Raw genomic sequence first — 18,995 nt, 5'->3', positions numbered from 1 at the left:
TGTATTGCAATATGTATGTAGTGCTTACTTCCCTTTCATGGGGGGCTGATGTGCTTCCCTACATTGGTAGTGATGACGCAGAAATGAAGGTTTTACATTTATTAGCGCATAAACGTAGTACTGCAATAATCAAGTGTGACTTTAACCGAACTAATAAAGATTGTACCGGGACAAATGTGCCCTCAGAGTAGTTTGCCAACATTTATAAGCGTGCTTTATATAACGTGATGTATTAGAATTGTACTAATCCGACATAATCGTAAACGTGTGCTATGATTTGCTTGTTTGAAATGTTTTAACTTAGCATAACTTTATTGGAGGCTTCGGCCTAGTTGCCTGTCTCACGGTTTAGATGCTCGTGTTTTTCTAACGTGCTAATAAAACGTGTATTCTTGCTTGAAGCTGTACTTTTCCAGTGAGATCGTTCACATGCTTATCTTTAAGGTTTCGTGCCAGCCTGGCATCTTCTTCTTTGCTCCAAGGTCAATCTGCAGGTGCAGACAATGGACGCTCTGAAAGTGAGTTAATTGGTAAAATATGTTGCAACTTACGTTCCCGACTCCAAGGATAATGTATGCCTAGGTAGAAGCTTGTGAACTGTAGTTTTTGATTGGACAATTTAAAGCCAACCTATGAACCCTCCAATGGAAGACCCTACTGGACTTGAACTGTTGTCTATTTAAACCAGGTGCACAAGGAGAAAGTAGCCATTATTGCCGTTACCTGCCATTACAGCCATTTGCGGACATTACGGCCATTTACAGAACTTTGCAGCTATTATGGCCCATCTTGCTGCGACGCCATTTTGAAAGAAACTTTGATGCTTTCTCTAATCGAGAGAAAGAGACTTTACGTAATTCTCGCCCTAGAGACTTTAACTTTGATTCGTCCCTTTGCATGAAGTAATAGTTTTGTCCCTTTGCCGCTGAGAGGCAATTGCCCCGTCCACCCTGCCCCTTTGCCCCGTCCCATGCTGATAGAATCCGGTACCTGTGAGACGAAGACTTCCTTGAATGCTGATTGAATTTGGTAAATATGAAAGGAAACTGTACAATTGCATTGTGTTTCTTTTAGGTAACCAACTGCTGATTTTTGATAAGAGCCCTAGTTAGGAGTTTTCCAAATTAATGTTGCTAAATTGTTTTTGCATGAAGTCCCACATGCCGATGCTAATTCGAGGTTAGATGAGGATTCATTTGTCGCACGATGCAATTTGAGACCTTGTTCTGCTGACCAATGTATGCAATTAGCTCATTACAGATTATAGTTTTAGAAATTTGCATTGCTATTATCAAATGCATTGTTATTCAAATGCTGCATAGATTGCATCTTTTTCGTCGTTATGGACAGCTATTAATGTTCATATACATATATCATTTGGTGTTGAGACACATTTATATTGTGCTAGCTTTGTTAATATAGGGAAATAAATTCATTAACTTTGAATAAACTGGTGTGGTTATTCATGACCGAAAGGTCATGGTTCGCCGAAATGTTTTCTGGATTAATTGTGAAATGTTATGTTGATCAGGGTATTGCTTATGTTCGTTATTGATTATTGATTTGATTAATTGACTAATCTCGGGTGAAGAGAGTCCCACTTGGTCAAAAGATTCATCGACCTAAGAGCGTCCAAATACAGGTAATTTATTAGTACGGAACGCTCTATCAGTAGCACTCTACACCCTGTGGGGTGTGTGGTAAGGAGTGGGTTGTCTTTGCTTTGATCGTGTGTAGGAAACGCTTACATGTCCTGCATGAGGACCACAGAGGTGTGGCTATCATGTTTTGGGTTGTAAAGCTTAGCCCTGTAATAGATGAAGAACTGTGAGAGACAGGCACGCAGTTTATAGTTTTCAATAAGCTGGCAGCTGTGAGCAGCTTTGCAGGTCCCTTTACAATATTTCTTACTCATAGCCCACTCAGCTAGTTACTGCACAGGGTTGCCATTCTGAGATATTTTGTTTAAAGGTTTCGGTTCTGAGCAGGCCCATGTTAAAGGGAGACATGGCAGCGAGATCTGCTGGAATGGAGTTAAGTAGCAAATGTGTGCCAAGCTAAAATTAGGACACCTTTTCTGTGAGTTCTCAAATATATTTTTCATCCATGTCAGTAAAACATGCTAACATGCAGACTGTAACATTTTCTTTCAACACCAGCAGAAGTCAGTCGGTTAACTCCTCAGTGTGCTGGAGCTTCCCACAGTGCTCTCATAAACACTAGAGCACTAACATTTGTATTTACTACACGTGTATCACACAGTCCGGGACATAACGGCAGTTTGCGAAATAAATTAATCATCATTTACAGAGACAGTATCGTTGGCTCTATTTAAACTTCCCTCATCTTCAAATGCATGAAATCTTGGCTCTCTTAGGAAGTGTTTGGAAATGAGCTACACCTGCCCAACTAACCTTCAAAGTCATATGTGCATGGGCAAAGAGTAGAGGAACTGTTTTGTGTGCTCCTTTATCTTTTTCCGTGCGAAAAAATCTTTGTTTTTTTGTATGGGTCAGCACTGCTGATTCCTATTGTGCGCTTAAATATTGCTGCTAAGATTTCCCATGTATATGTGAACAATTCACAAAGTCCTGGCTTTTTTTGTGCCTAAAACAGGTTGCATTCTGGGACATGTAGCTTTGATTGCAAGATTGAAAATTCCAGGATACAAATGTCTCTTGGATAGAAAGGCAGGACTCTAGGAAGGTGTCACACATGACATGACATGGTGGCACATATCATCGAAAGAGGGTACAAGAAGCCCACATATATTAGATAAAACACTCCCTTATTTGACAATATGAAGGATACTGCAAGCCACGTCAGAGTTCTGTGACCAATAAGGTTACTAAACGTGGAGCCTTGTGCCTCTACTTGTCACGGAAAACCTTGATGACTTGCAATACACTTATACTGTACTTTGTCCCATACGTCACACCGTAGTAGTTTTTATTAATTCCTTTGCTGCGGGGCCTTTTTTTCATAACTTGCTCAGAGTTGGCTCATACTTGAAGAATAAATGAGGAAAGAGAAACGCCTGCCTGCCCTAAAATCCTATACCAAGGTCCACAGAGGACTACACATGTGTTTTCATGTAGACTATAACACATTTTGCAAAGCAATTTCAAATCTGATTTCTCACCTAATCTGTGAGATATTTTTACTGTTAATCCACCTTTATATTGATGATGCTCAAGGGCCCTTAGTCTTGCTTTTCTTCTTCTGGCAGACCTTTCTGGGGGTCTTAATGGGAAAGGGGAGTTAGAATCAATGCTTCAAATTAAAAGTGTAACCTATTTGGTCACACATTAAATCCCGGAGACAGAAAATAAAGTTCAGAAGTTTATTGAAATTAAGGGCTAAACCTCAAAATCACCAAAGGGGAAGAAAAACATTGAATTATGTTAAAACTCACATGCATAAGGCATACAAGTATTTCAGTTGCAGCATTACAAAAGATCAGGAATAATAACTGGTGATCAGTAAATACAGTGTGGTCCTTTTGTCTAACGGAGAAACTAAACGAATCTAAGTGCCCTAAACTAAACTAGAGGAAATCCTAATTAAGTCTCAGAGAAATATAGGATAGTGTCAGCATAGCAGAAACCTCAGTAGAAGTTATCATATGGAGAGCTGTTGCGTAGCATAAAGCCACCCAAAAAAGATAAAGAGTAGTGAGGTCTGTACCCCTCCCAGTCTCAAGGGGATCTGCTCTCAACAGAGGTTAAAGATAATCTGCCCTCGTCTAACTAGGTGAATACCAATTAAATTAAATTAAAGTCTAAGTCATCAACACCAGTAATCTTCCATCTTCCTTGCAGAGATAAATTTGGCAACTCCCATAAAGTCCTCATCCCACAAGTAGACCAGCACCCAACAGTTGTAGTGAGGCTCACATCAAGTTTTTAGCCACTAAATCACTCCCGTCGACCTCGAGACAATGAAATACCTGTGGATATCTTTTGCTGCTGCCACGGCTTGTTGGTCACCAGCCTGGTAACTGACCCATCCCCAGACATCACCTACTCAAGTGCAACTCCCAGCATTAGTGACTGATATCAGTAATTACCCCACTTCAGGGATCCTGCATCCTGAAGAAGGCAACTTTCACTAAGTGGCAAAGCATCTTTGGCATGACCCTCCCATGATTGACAGCTGCAAGGCCACTTCTGCACACAGAGCCGCCAAACTTGGTGGTGGAGTGTCAGCTGTGGAATCCAGGTCCTGTGACCCCAAAGGCCTCTACTGTCTGAGGATAAAGTGTAACTCCATCTCCAAATGTGGTTTTACAGAGTGCTCTATCTTTGATTGACATCACTCATAGTTCCCAGACTTTTCTAAGAACAGCAAGGCTACCTTTGCATCTGGACTCTGTGGGAAAGGTAAAAAGGTGCTGTCAATAGAAAGGTGGTCTAGGGACCCCTCAAACCTTAACTCCAGATGGGTTCCATGGAACTCACCTCACAAGCGACTGATTGCACACTGTGCTTTCCCCCATTGACTTCAATGGTATTAGTTTCACAACTAAAAGTGCATCTATTTTTAAACGCTTTAAAAATCCACCACTCCAGTTGTATGTCAGATACAAAGTTTATTTTGGTGTTTAAGTTAAGATTAAAATCAGCTTTATTTTTATAAATGAGTGTTGGATTTCTTTTGAGTCGTGTCAATTACTTATTGTCCATGTTGGTGATCTGAAATGCTTTACACATGTTCCTCTAAGTAGCCTGACTGCTCTTTGCCACTCTATCAGGACTGAGGTATGGTTTACTGATGTGTACCCAGTGTCCACTTCTGGGTGGCGTGTTAGCACAATAGCATCAACATTTTTGACGCTATTGTGGCGCTCTGCTACACTAGCGTAAAAAATTGTGAAGGAGTCCCATACGGTGCTATGGGAGCGGCATTTTAATGCCTGCTCTGAGCAGGCGGTAAAAATTATGCCAAAAATTGCGCAGTGAAACATTTTGAATTTCACTGCACCATCTTTGCAGGACTCAGAGTTGGAACGCCCCCCTGCATACATTATGCCTCGCGCAGGTATAATGTGGCACAAGGGGTTACAAATTGGTGCAATGCATGCTTTATGCCACTTTTTAAATATGGTCAGCAGAAAAGCCACCTTAGCGCCACCTTAGCGTCAAAAACATGACTCAAGTGGTGCTAGGGGATTTTAAATATGTCCTTTAGTGTCTTTAAGGAAACTTATTTCTATGTCCTTTGATTGATTCAATGAGATTGCTGCTGCATTTCTGTTTTTTCCATTTTCTGTATTGCACTTAATATTAATAAACCTTCATGATGTTTCTAAATGTCTGATCTCAAACTCCCTTTTTGAGTCAATCATTTCTTATTGACTGTATAATGAAATGCTGTTTTGAATTTTGTTTCGAGGAACACATTACCTCATAGTTCTTGATGTCAACGCAGCCCCGACCTCCCAATCTAGGTACTACTATCATGCAGATTATCTAAGCGATAGCAAGCCACATTAGATTGTACAACTGTCGCCAGATCCCATGTAGTTATCAAAAAATGTCTTCAAAAAGCAGTATAGAGATAGAGACTTAGGCTCCACCCACATGTTGCTCTCTTTTCTGCAAACATTTGAGTGGAAAGAAGATGTGTGCCTACAAAAGATTGGTTGTTTTGGCTTATATGAAATCATATTCTCCGCACAGCAGGAATAATTTGGTTCTGGGTCCAAGCTAATGACCAAGTCTATGGGTGTCATTAGTTCAATGGGAAAAGTTATGAGGATGCCATATGTCTGACAAGTCTATCAGGTGTCTCCCATCAGGGGTATTTTTTTTGTCCCATAGATCTTTATTGTTTTAATAAAATAAGAAACAAAAAGGGTGCATAATACAGGAAATGGCATTTGTTACCATTGCCACATATGTATGCATGGCACATATTTTTAATGTCAGATATCCCTTCCTGATGTAATTTCCCTCCTGTGATCGTGTTTAATATTTCGGTTATGGAATCTCAGTAGTTGGTAACATGAGCGCATGTCCATATCAAATGCAAAAAATCGGCATTGTTCGACTGACATCTCGAGCATATGTTCTCCACTCCCAGGTACATGCTCGCCAGTCTCTTCCCATCAGGGGTGTTTTTAACACATTTTAGTGGGGAGTCCCTGCATCATCGCTACATTGCTGCATTGCTCAGAGCAATTTGAGCTGAGCTATGGCTTGCATACAGCCAGTGCTGAAATGCTTTATCTTTAGGCAGTGCCCTATAAGTGAGAACTGGGCATAGAGAGGTGACTTTGGTTACCATGGAAACATGCTTTGGGCCCAGCTTTTTAACAGTGTATGTTATCTGAAGTTTGATCACATTGCGTCTCTAGAGACAGCTCTCTGAGGTCAAGGTTTGAAGCTGATACAAGTACCTTCAACACTATGAGACCTGACAAGTTCAAGGCTCTGGGGCCCATATTTATACTCTGTTTACACCAGATTTGCATCATCTTTTACGCAACTCCAGCACAAACTTAACTCCATATTTATATTTTGATGCTAGACCCGTTTAGCGTCAAAATATTGGAGTTAACGTCATTTTTTGCCTGCGGAAAACTACCTTGCGTCAATGAGATACAAGGTAGGGGTTCCCGGTCAAAAAATGACTCTAAGCCCCTTGCGCCTTATTTATCCTCCCATGCAAAAATCACGCATAGGAGGAGGAGGGCCTTAAATAATGGCGCTAACCCTGATTAGCACCAATATTTAATGCCTGGGTATGAGCAGGCGTTAGGGGACCTGTAGGCCATTTTCCATGGTCAGAGGCCATGGAAACAGCCCACAGGTGCCCTTCCCTGCTCCCAGGGACACCCCCACGCACTTACACCCACACCTGGAAGACAGCGAAGGATGGGGTGACCCATCTCAGGTAAGTCCAGGTAAGTATTTCTAATTTTTTTTAAAGTGCCATGGGGGGCCTATCTTGGGCCCCCCTGCATGGCACTGTGCCCACTGGCATGCCCAGTGGACATAAGTTCCCTGGGCATGGTCATTGGGCTGGGGTGCATGACTCCTGTCTTTACTAAGACAGGAATCATGTCCATGGGGGGTGTGCATCAAAGAAATGACGCTAGTCAGGTTAGAGTAATTGTGTTTACTCTATCCTGACTAGCGCCATTCTTTCCCGCACAACCTCCAGTATTCCCTACGCCTCCCCTACCCGGTTAGCATCAAAGATTTTGATGCTAACCGGGCCTTAGCGCCGGCTAGCATCATAGCTTAAATATGACGCCCAGCTGGCGTCCAGGAATGGCGCTAGCCGGCGCTATACTTTTTCACGCAAATCTGCGCTAACACAGGTTTGCGTCAAAAAGTATAAATATGGGCCTGGGTGCTCTGCCCAGACCTCCACATCAGCTGTCATACAGCAGCCTAGCCAGGGCACCCAGATTGCAAGTGAGACTATCAGCCAGCACCACAGCCCAAGGATAGGCAAAAAGAGGCAACTCATGAGTAATGCAGCCCAGCTACATTTTGTGTTTTACTTAATTTACATATGAATATATGCTGGTACCAGAAGTTTTGTTTCTGCAGCATATTTCCATGCAATATGTGTTTCTTGTTTAGTACACAAAATGGCAGGGAAGTCCCTCTAGATGTGGGGATACATTTATAATATGTGAGTGAGTGGATGATGGACTACACTTGAGAGTTGTGGAATTGAGGATTAGGGCAGTGAAATTTCTCTTGCAATGCCTAATGGTGGCTCATGAATGTGTTAAGACAGGATGCTCACCCAGTAATTGGCCCCTCTACAGGATGCATAGAACAATCATGAACCCTGCCCCAAGGAAGCGCTGCAGTGTCTTTTTAAGTTAAAGCATACAAGACTATGCAGCTGTCTGGTTTCCTAAAGACATCTTGAGAACATTCAGAAACCTTTCCTGGGATTGTGTTCTGACTTTTCCTTGCCATTGGCTGTGTGGTTTGTAACTCACATTTTCTGGCTTTCTACTTGCTGGCTTTATTTGTTTTAGGCTTCCCAGCGTTAGTTAGTCTCTCCCAAAGAGCAAAGCCCTTTCACACTAACTCTACTTGCATTCTTCCACGAGTGCTCCTTTCTGTAAATAGGCCTGTAAATCTTATTTTTATCTTGTCATATTTGATGGGGGTTCAAAGACAGACATCAAATGTCAGGCTCTGTTATTGGAGGGAGCTTGGTGTTTACTTTTCATTTTCTGATGTCAAAGTGAGAGAATATATGTGACAATCTTACAAATCAAAATAATCAACATCCCTTGTATTATTTTCAATATTATCCCTTTCCCAATGTTGCTGAGCCAATTTCCCAATGAAGCAAAACCTTTGCCAACTTTCTCCCAAACACCTAGTTCTTTCAGTGCCTTCAAACCAGCACTTTCATTAGTCAGATTAGTAAGTAAGATTCTAATTTCTTTGCTATTATCAGGAATATATGCAGAGCAATGCTTCGAATTTAAAATTTTGCAAACTCCGTCATCCTTTGCTAAAAGAATGTTTAACGCAAGGCAGTTCTGAAGAGTCATAGATCTTACCGCAGCCATTTCTGTATCCATTAGGATCATGGGTCCTGAAAATATTTTCAACATGCTATCCACAATAGAAGACAACCTTTGAATCGTTATAGAATTCAGAACAACTCCTATTGAAGGAATCATTGCTCCAATAACTCCTACTATACAAGAAGGAGACTCTCTCTTTTGTTTAGTGTGATGTAACTGAGTCATTTTCAGTAATCTCTTCAACTTCTCAAGTTGGAACATCTTTGGGAAAACAATCCCCAAGTAACATGTGCATACATACCATCCTCGTGGAAGACGGCAATAAGCATTTGGTCAACAGATGTAATAGATACCAGGAATCGCTGGATCCTGTCCATTCAACATAAATGTCGATTTACTCTGAAACAAAAACAATTCTACCTTCACTCGTTCCCACAAACATAGTGTCAGTACTAGATTTAGGCCTATACACAAAGCTTTCTTGTGTTTATATTTCACTATATGCGTAATCATTTCAAAAACTCCTTTTCCCCAAACCCTTTTCTAACTTTTCCTTTAATGCCTTTCTACTGTCATCTGCCTGGTCTAAGAAGCTATTTTCTAATGGTGTAAGCAAGCATGTCAGGTTATTCTTGTGCCCATATGCCGTGCCAAAAGTTAATGTAGGTTCAAAGAATCCTCTTACTAATTCTATATTGTTCTGTTTAGCTACTCTACTGAGGTACTTAATTATGTGGACAAAGGAAAACAAGACAATGTGGTTAGAATAAAAATACTGGATGTACTCCTGGTCATGGAATCTTGTTAGTAACAGACTACAAATTATCCTATAAGTGATTACTCCTTCTTCGACTGATGAAGGAATCTGCGTGCATACATAGCAATCTCTTGCATCCATTGTCTCAACCTACTCACTCAATAAGCAATAGAAAACATTCAAAGAAAGTTCCCCTAGTGTACTGTTTACGTGCAGATACTTCTCACCTAACCTAAACTTCTCTATTTCTGTTATTGCAGTAGTTGTCTCTAAAGCTGAAGTATGGCTGGCTTTACTCTTGTCAAGAACAGTCATTCCCACAATCAATACCACGCACAATATCATGCACACAACTGCAAAACCAATACTCATGTATTTACAGCACCTACTCCTCTTACCCTGCTGGCTAATGTTACTCATGATCTGTAAAGAATCAGAAAGTAGAAGAGAAACATTTATAGCTATGCAGCAAAATCAAAAACAAAATCTTCTATCTTCTTTCAGCAGTTATTTACAGCTTTCAGTCTCACTTCCAGGACCCTTTCTCAAAATCAGCTTAGCAGCTTGTCAAATCAGGTTATCAGGTTTCAAAGTCTTTTCGGGTTACTTTCAACAGTCTCTTTTGTTTGTGCTTTCTCAAATTTGCCTCAACAGTTCAGTTCATTAGTTTCCTTCAAGTGCCAAAATATTGACCTGGAATGTCTCGATCAAAACAAAAAGGCAAAAATTTCACTTTGCCATTCACTTGTAGTTGTGTATGCCCATTCAGGACCAGCGTACCTTCGACTTGCTATTCTCTTTCTTTTCAACTTTCAATCTCCATTCAATTTTCCTTCACTCAGGTCTTCTCTCCTTGTCGTAGCTACTTCCTCCTCAACTGTTGTCATAACAATTGCTTCCTTCCTCTTTGCTAGTGACTCCGGCCACTTATCTCCTTTCAGTGGACCCTTGGTCAATGCCCTTTTCAGTGTTGAACTTGAAACTTCTTCTTGCACCTCAGGGTTTTCTCTTGATGGACCTGAGACTGGCTCAAGAGGAGTCAGACCTCATTGGCTTTGATCCGCCTCACCTCTTTCCCCCTCATGGTCTGATGTTTTCTCTGTCTCTCAAAATTGTCTACTTCTGGGAGAGCCCTCCTATGACTAGACTCTCCTGCTGCCTCAATTGAGATTTGTTCATGTCACTGTCCTGTAGGTCTTCTCCTTTGTCTCTCAGAGGAGTGACTGAACCGTTCTCAATGTGCTCAGATGCGGTCTCAGTTCCTCCTTCTCCTCTTTCCGGCTCTGAGGTTGATCCAGTCGTTGTTGGTACTCTCAAGAACTCCTCTTCATTATCCAAAGCACATGCCACTTTTCGCGTATGGCTTGTGTGGATCCAATTTGGAACTCCAGCGCACTTCACAGCTATGGTAGTGATCAGAACTACCTAGAAAAGGTCCTTTCCACTGAGGTTCCAAACATCTCTTCCTCACGTGTTTTCAGATCACAACCCAGTCACCAGCTCTCAGCTTGTGTCCTTGATCTTGAGACGGTTGCAGAGTGGTGGCTTGCACCTGATGAGAGAAAGAGCGAAGCACATCAGCCAGACCTTTGTAGTAATCCAAAACCATATCATCTGTTATGTTCACAAGAGCATTTGCAGGAACTGCTGGCAGCCTCATTGCTCTGCCCATGAGGATCTCATACAGTGACAATCCTTTCTTTCTGTCGGGTGTGATTCTCATTGTCATCGGAACTAATGGTAGTGCGTCGGACCACTACAGATTCTTAGACGCACACATTTTAGCCATTCTTAATTTCAAGGTACCGTTCATCTGTTCCACAAGTCCTGATGCTTCAGGGCGGTAACTACAATGCAACTTCTGCTCAATGTTTAAGGCTGCACATAGTAAATTGATCACTTCATTGTTGAAGTGACTTCCTCTATCAGAGTCTAAAGAGATCGGAAACCCAAAACATGGTATCAGTTCCCTCAGCAGTAATTTAGCTACTGTAAGGCTGTCATTTCTTCATGTAGTGTAAGCTTCAATCCAATGATGAAAGATGCAGACAATCACCAACACATATCTCAATCCTCCACAAACAGGCATCTCAATAAAATCCATTTGCATTCTGGTGAATGGACCACCTGCTCTTCGAAGGTGGCTCAAATTAACCACTTTCCCTCTTCCCGCATTTATTTGTTGACAAGTGATGCAACAATGGCAAACTGCTACAGCAACTTGTCTAAATTTTGGATTGAACCAGTTTTGTTTGAACACTCAAATCATGGCATCCCTCCCAACATGTGCTTGACCATAAAATAACTAGCCATTTGAGTCAACAAACTGTTCGGCAAAACCAATTGAGCCTTTTCTGAAACCCACAGTTCATCCTGTCGCTGTACACATTTCTATTTGACCCATGATCGTTTCTCCTCCCTGACAAAATCATTTTGCAGTGTTCTCAGTTCTTCCAATGTATCTATAACATGTAATGCACAACTTGGACATGTCTCATCTTCTTCAGGTAACAATTCCCACTTATCCTTGAATGATATACAGTTCAATGCGCAAAACCATACAACTTAATCCGCATATCCATTCCCCATTGACACAAAATCTTGGGTTTTCAGATGTGCACTGCATTTCACCACAGCAATTTTTTCAGGCATTTGAATAGCTTGCAACAGTTCTTTAATTCTCTCACCATTTCTTACCGGTGAAACAGAAGAGATCAGGAAACCTCTCTGTGACCACAGCTGGCCAAAATCATGCACTATTCCAAATCCATTCCGGCTATCAGTATAGATGGTAACTGTAAGCTGTGCGGAAACATGGCACGCTCTAATATGGGCTACCAGATTCACTACTTGTGCAGAGTATACACCTCGAAGCCAGGAGAATTCAAGAATACCAGAAATCATGCACACAGCATATCTTGCTCTCAATATTCCCGTATCATCCCTTAGACAGGAACCATCGACAAAGACAATTTGGTCATTTTCTTCCAATAGGGTGTCTCTAATACCAGGTCTCTGTTTTGTGCACAGATCAGTTACCTCAAGACAATCATGCCCAATGTCTTCCAGTTTTTCAATTTCAACATTTTCATTTGGGAGTAAGGTTGCTGGGTTAAGCACTGTACATCTTTTCAGTGACACATTAGGTGACCCCAAGATGCTCGTTTCATAACGAGTCAACCTGGCACCCGTCAGGTACTATGTTTTGGTCCGTGTAAGTAAAACATCAATTGAGTGAGGGACCATAGTAGTCAAGGGATGTCCCATCACAATGCCTTCACGCTGTGCGAGGCTCTGTCCAACCGCTGCAACTGCACGCAAACAACCTGATAAAGCTGCTCAAAAGTAGCTGACAAATATGCTACTGGGCGGTTTACACCTTCATGTACCTGAGTCAAGACAGACAAAGAACATGCATCACGCTCCTGACAAAACAACTTGAAGGACTTAGTGTAGTCAGGCATTCTGAAAGCTGGAGTTTTGCACAAACTCTCTCTCAATTCAGAAAATGTTTTCCTACAAACCTGGTCTAACACTAGGGGATCAGTGACTTCTTTAGGAGTCAGCTTCTGCAATGGCTTGAAAATTACTGAACAGTTGGGAATCCACTGGTGACAGTAGCTTATCATCCCCAAAAACATCCTGACATCTCTCTGTGTAGTGGGGGGATTCATTTGCAATATGCCTGTGACCCTTCCTCTGTATATTTTCCTTATTCCCTTCTCAATCTGGTAAACCAAATACTTCACTTCTTTCTAACAGTATTGTAAGTTAAGTGGAGACTTGCACTCTTCCTTCGTTTTGGATGCAATCAACAAATCATCAATATACTGTACCAATGTCTATTGGAAAGGCATTTTCAATGACTCCAGGTTCTTTTCCAACATTTGATTGAATATGGAAAGTGATTCTGAAAACCCTTGAGGAATTCTACACCAACAGTAAACTCGATCTAAGAACTTGAAACAAAAGAGAAATTGACTATCCTCATGAAGAGGCACAGAAAAGAAGGCTTGTGACAAGTCTATGATGGTGAACCACTCAGCATCACATGGAATCTGAAACAAAATCATGGCTGGGTTTGGTACTATGGGACAACATTTGATCACAATGTCATTTACTTTTCTCAGATCCTGAACAATCCAAACTTTCTCACAGGGCTTTTTCAATCCCATTATCTGTGAATTACACAAATTCTGCAATTATGCAAGCAACTTTTTCAGTAATATCCTGTGTTATGTGATACTGGGGAATCTGGGGAAAAATTGTGTTTGGCTTTATCGGGACTTTAACTGGCTCACCTCCTTTTATCAAGCCAATCACTTTCCCTGCCAAATCCCACACTCTCTTTTGAACTGTTTCTGTAAATCAGGAGGAAGATCCTTTACTGTGAACACTGGAAAGAAACTAATTGGGGGTACACCTCATTTATTATTTTACACTCTGGTGGTCATTCTGACCTCGGCGGTAAAAGGCGCCTACCGCCGGTCAGAAATCCTCCATAATTCCGCTGCGGTCGCGGTAACCCGCCACGGTCATTCTGACCCGCAGCAGCCAAACCTCCGAAAATCCGACAGCCACAACAGACCGCCAGACCAGCGGTCGGCGGAAAAGTGGAGGTGACCAAACCTCCACCGTCACTCCAACAGAAATACGCCCATGCCACTACGACCCACGAATCCACGCGGCAGTCTTTCAAACGCGGTTTTCCATTGGCGGTACACACCGCCGCGGTCAGAATACACACAAACGAACAAAACTCAGCCACATTGGACGATTTGAATTCCACACACCTGATACAGATACACACACCACTCCCACACACACAATACAATATAAAACACACATCCACATCACCCACAAACCCCTACGACCAAAAATTCAGAAAGAAGCACTGAGAGACACATCAGCGATCACAGAATACCATCACACAGAGGCACACTACACCATCACCCACACAATATCCACACACAAAACAACACACACCACCACACTCAACACACTTAACTACACATACTCCACCCCACACATCATACACACCACTCCATGGCACCCCAAAGACACCCCCGCTTCTCAGACGAAGAACTCAGGGTCATGGTGGAGGAAATCGTTCGGGTAGAGCCCCAGCTCTTCGGCACACAGGTTCAATACACCAGCATTGCCCGGAGGACGGAGCTATGGCAGAGGATTGTCGACAGGGTCAATGCTGTGGGACAGCACCCCAGAAATCGGGAAGACATCAGGAAGCGATGGAACGACCTACGGGGGAAGGTGCGTTCCATGGTATCCAGGAACAACATCGCCGTGCAGAAGACTGGCGGAGGACCCCCACCTCAACCCCCACAATTTACAACATGGGAGGAGGAAGTCTTGAACATCCTGCATCCTGACGGCCTCGCAGGAGTCGGCGGAGGAATGGATACTGGTAAGTTGAAGCTTCACTACTGCTTCCCCCCCACCTGCATGCCAAATCATACCCCAACCCTCACCCCCATCCTCGAACCCCACCCTCACCCCACCCCCATCCTCACCCCCACCCTCACCCCCACCACCATCCTCACCCCCACCACCATCCTCACCCCCACCCCCAGCACACCTATTCCCTGCCAATGTCTCACCATCACAACCCGCACATCACAAAACCTAGGCCTGCATGCGTCCACTAAGCATGGACACCCATCACCAAAGCATGCCCAATGCATATACACATCCCCCCCACAAGCCACCCTCACCAAAGCCCCCACACACGAATGCCAGCACTTGGGGACACGGGAACCCACAGATACACCCATATGCCACACATTGAAACTATAACCATACCTCTATACCCCTGCAGGACCCGACCGTCAACACACCGCCACGGAGGGCCCAGAATTCTCCACACCCCCCACCCAATAGGCCGTCAGCGATGACAGCAGCTCTGTCGACCTGGACACTGATGACCAGCCCGGACCATCGGGGACCTCTGGACAGTCGGTTCCCCTCACACAGGCACAGGCCACTACAGACCCAAACCCCTCTGGGAACACCAGCACAGCTCCCACCCAGCGGGCCCATGCCTCTGTCTCCAGGGCGCGTCAATCTGCGGTGTGTCTACCACTACAGGGCACCCAGGATAACCCACCACCCCAACAACAACAGGGACCTGGGGCAGTGGTAGTGGGCACACCGGCCAGGGGGCAGAGGCCCAGGGAAACAGGGCAACTCGGAGGGCAGCTGTGCGACAGGGGGGGGACGGGCCCAGGGAACCCACTCTCCACGAGGCCCTCACCACCATCATGGGAGCATACAACCGCTCCCAGGAGACGATGGCAACGGTACTGGCCCGGTTCCAGGAGATCCAGGTACTGCAGGAGGAACACTATCGGGGGTACAGGGAGGACATCAGAGCCCTCACCTCCACCCTGGTTACCATGGTAGGGCTGCTGCAGGACCTCATCAACACCAGGACGGACACTCAACAACAACAAAGGGCCCCTGCCACTAGCCTGGACCAAGAACAGCCAACCACCTCCGCCGGCGCTAGTGGACAGGAGGCCCCCGCACAACAGCAGCCCACCAGACCCCCACCTCCTGCAGGAGAAGAACCACCCCGCAAGAGGGCCCTGAGATCTCGCAAGAAGACAGAGTAGGATGTCAAGACCCCCGCCAGCAAAGGATACCACCTGATGTCATCCCACTGTCCCACATTGTCAAACTGTCCATCCTTGAACTGCCCATGCTCCATCTCTCCACAGGCCTCTGGACAATGCACCTGTGTGACTGTTACTCTGGACTCTGCCATGGACATTCCTTCACCATAGCCCCCACCCACTTGAAACCACCCATCCCATTTTGAGCACTGAAATAAACACCTATTTTGCACAAAACTATCTGGAGTCTGGCTGTGATTTCAAAATATTGTAATTGACATGACAGTGCAAATATGTCCTTGTACATAGTGAAGTCAACAAACAGCTGCCACAAAGCTGTAGTCTATGGGGAAACGAAGCACAGGACTCGTAGTGGGGACCCCAGATCTGAAATAGGGAGGGAAAAGCCACAACTCAGTCATCATACACTGGGGCAAATAGACAGGCAGCAGAGATGCAGGAGAGTAGTTCACATTTACTGAATTATGTTTGAATTGTTACCTGTGTCCTATTGGAAGTACTGTTCAAGGATTCTGTCCCTGTTGTCTGTTTCAGCCCCGTCGTCTTCCTCCTCGTCACTCTCCACAGGTTCCACAGCTGCCACAACACCACCGTCTCGACCATCCTCCTGCAGGAAAGGCACCTGGCGGCGCAAAGCCAGGTTGTGAAGCATGCAGCAGGCCACGATGATGTGACACACCTTCTTAGGTGAGTACATTAGGGATCCACCTGTCATATGCAGGCACCTAAACCTGGCCTTTAGGAGGCCAAAGGTGCGTTCGATCACCCTCCTAGTACACCCATGGGCCTCATTGTACCGTTCCTCTGCCCTGGTCCGGGGATTCCTTACCGGGGTCAGTAGCCACGACAGGTTGGGGTACCCAGAGTCCCCCAATAGCCATTCACGGTGTCTCTCTAGCTGTTCCATCACGTAAGGGATGCTGCTATTCCTCAGGATGTAGGCGTCATGCACTGACCCTGGGAATTTGGCATTTACATGCGAGATGTACTGGTCAGCCAAACACACCACCTGGATGTTCATGGAATGGTAACTTTTTCTGTTCCGGTACACCTGCTCCCTGTCTCTTGGGGGAACCAAAGCCACATGGGTCCCATCAATGGCACCAATGACGTTGGGAATATGTCCAAGGGCGTAGAAATCACCCTTCACTGTAGCCAATTCGCCCACCTCAGGGAAAATGATGTAGCTCCTCACGTATTTCATCAGGGCAGACAACACTCTGGATAACACCTTCGAAAACATGGGCTGAGACATCCCAGAAGCAATTCCCACTGTTGTCTGAAATGACCCACTTGCCAAGAAATGGAGTACTGACAGGACCTGCACCAGAGGGGGAATCCCTGTCGGTTGGCGGATGGGGGACATCAGGTCGGGCTCCAGCTGGGCACACAGTTCATGTATAGTGGCACGGTCAAGCCGGTAGGTCAGGATAATGTGGCGTTCTTCCATTGTCGACAGGTCCACCAGCGGTCGGTACACGCGAGGATTCATCCGTCTCCTCGCGAAACCCAGCGGACGGTGCCTAGGAAGGACAACATGGAGCACAGAGTCAAGCAACCCACAGGTACGTACTCACAGCTTGCACAGTAAACGATTCTCTATGCAGTGAATGGCGTGTCTGAGTGGCTATGCAAGGCCTAGGCCTGTGTGACGCAGTTGAAATTGAGCCATGTGGACCCTCGAAATGGCGCCTGCCTGACCTGTGAAGTGTGACAATGGGATGTGAGGTCAATGCGCTGGCGTGGCACACCGCGGCGGTCGGCGGTCGAAGACCGCGGTGCGAAGCCGCATTGGTTAACATTGAAGCCTATGGGTTTCAGGAGCCAATGGCGAAGGGCGCCGGCGGTGGCGGTACGCACCGCCGCGGTATGCACCGCCGCGGACGTGACCGCCATTTTCTATCTACTTATCCACTTGCGACTTGAACTTTCACAGGAGAGGACCTATACTGCAAGTGTTGCTGTGACCTCGGTCTGGAAGGGACAATGGCTGCTGCGACTGGGGAAAGGGCCCCTGCCTTCACTGGAGAGGAGTTGGAGAAACTTGTGGATGGGGTCCTCCCCCAGTATGCGCTACTCTACGGTCCTCCAGACCAACAAGTGAGTTTAATTCAATATGGATTTGGGGCCACTGGCTGGCTTGGGGGCCTGGCGGGGGGCCTGGCGGGGATGGGGGGCATGTTGGGCCTGGCGGGGGGCCTGGCGGGGGTGGGGGGCATGTTGGGCCTGGCGGGGGGCCTGGCGGGGATGGGGGGCATGTTGGGCCTGGCGGAGGCCTGGCGGGGGGCCTGGCGGGGATGGGGGGCATGTTGGGCCTGGCGGGGGCCTGGCGGGGGGCCTGGCGGGGATGGGGGGCGTAGGGCCACTGGCAACGAAAATGCAGACAAACTTGAACGTGGTATTTCTCCCTCCCTGTACGTGTCACATAGGTCCACGCCCATGAGAAGATCGGGATTTGGCGTGCCATCGCCAAGGAAGTCCGGATCCTGGGGGTCCACCATCGACGGGGCACCCACTGCCGCAAGAGGTTGGAGGACATCCGCCGCGGGACCAAGAAGACCGCCGAGTCTCTGCTGGGGATGGCCTCCCAACGTAGGCGGGGTGCCTGCCGTCAACTGACCCCCCTGATGTTCCGGATCCTGGCGGTGGCCTACCCTGATTTGGATGGGCGCGTGAGGGCAGCACAGCAGACACAAGGGGGTGAGTACAAGCATTATCTACTCTGTTGTCGCGCAGTGGAGGTGTCTGGGTGGGGGAGGAGGGCTGTGGGTCCCCCTAGGCCAGGGCAATATCTGTAGGCTGGGCACCCCCGTAAGCCCCTGTGTCCCCAGCCACCACCCTCAGTAGTGTGTCAGTACAGCCATCCCTGGGCCGTGTCATCCATGGGTGCAGTTGTCAACTCTAGGCGTGTAGGGCATGTTCCACGGAATGCGTAGCGGACCCCAAGTGCGCAACTTAGTGCAGGGGGCATCTGTGTCTGTCATGTCCGCTAACTGTACCGGTGATCCATGTACTAAAAATCTCTTTATTTCTCTCTCCCCCCCCCCTTTTTGTTTGTCTTTCTGTGCTTGTGTGC

The sequence above is a fragment of the Pleurodeles waltl genome, chromosome 4_2, assembly GCF_031143425.1.
Source record: "Pleurodeles waltl isolate 20211129_DDA chromosome 4_2, aPleWal1.hap1.20221129, whole genome shotgun sequence".
In the NCBI taxonomy this organism is placed as follows: Eukaryota; Metazoa; Chordata; class Amphibia; order Caudata; family Salamandridae; genus Pleurodeles; species Pleurodeles waltl.
The sequence above is the reverse complement of the archived record's forward strand: the minus strand, read 5'-3'. Positions refer to the sequence as shown.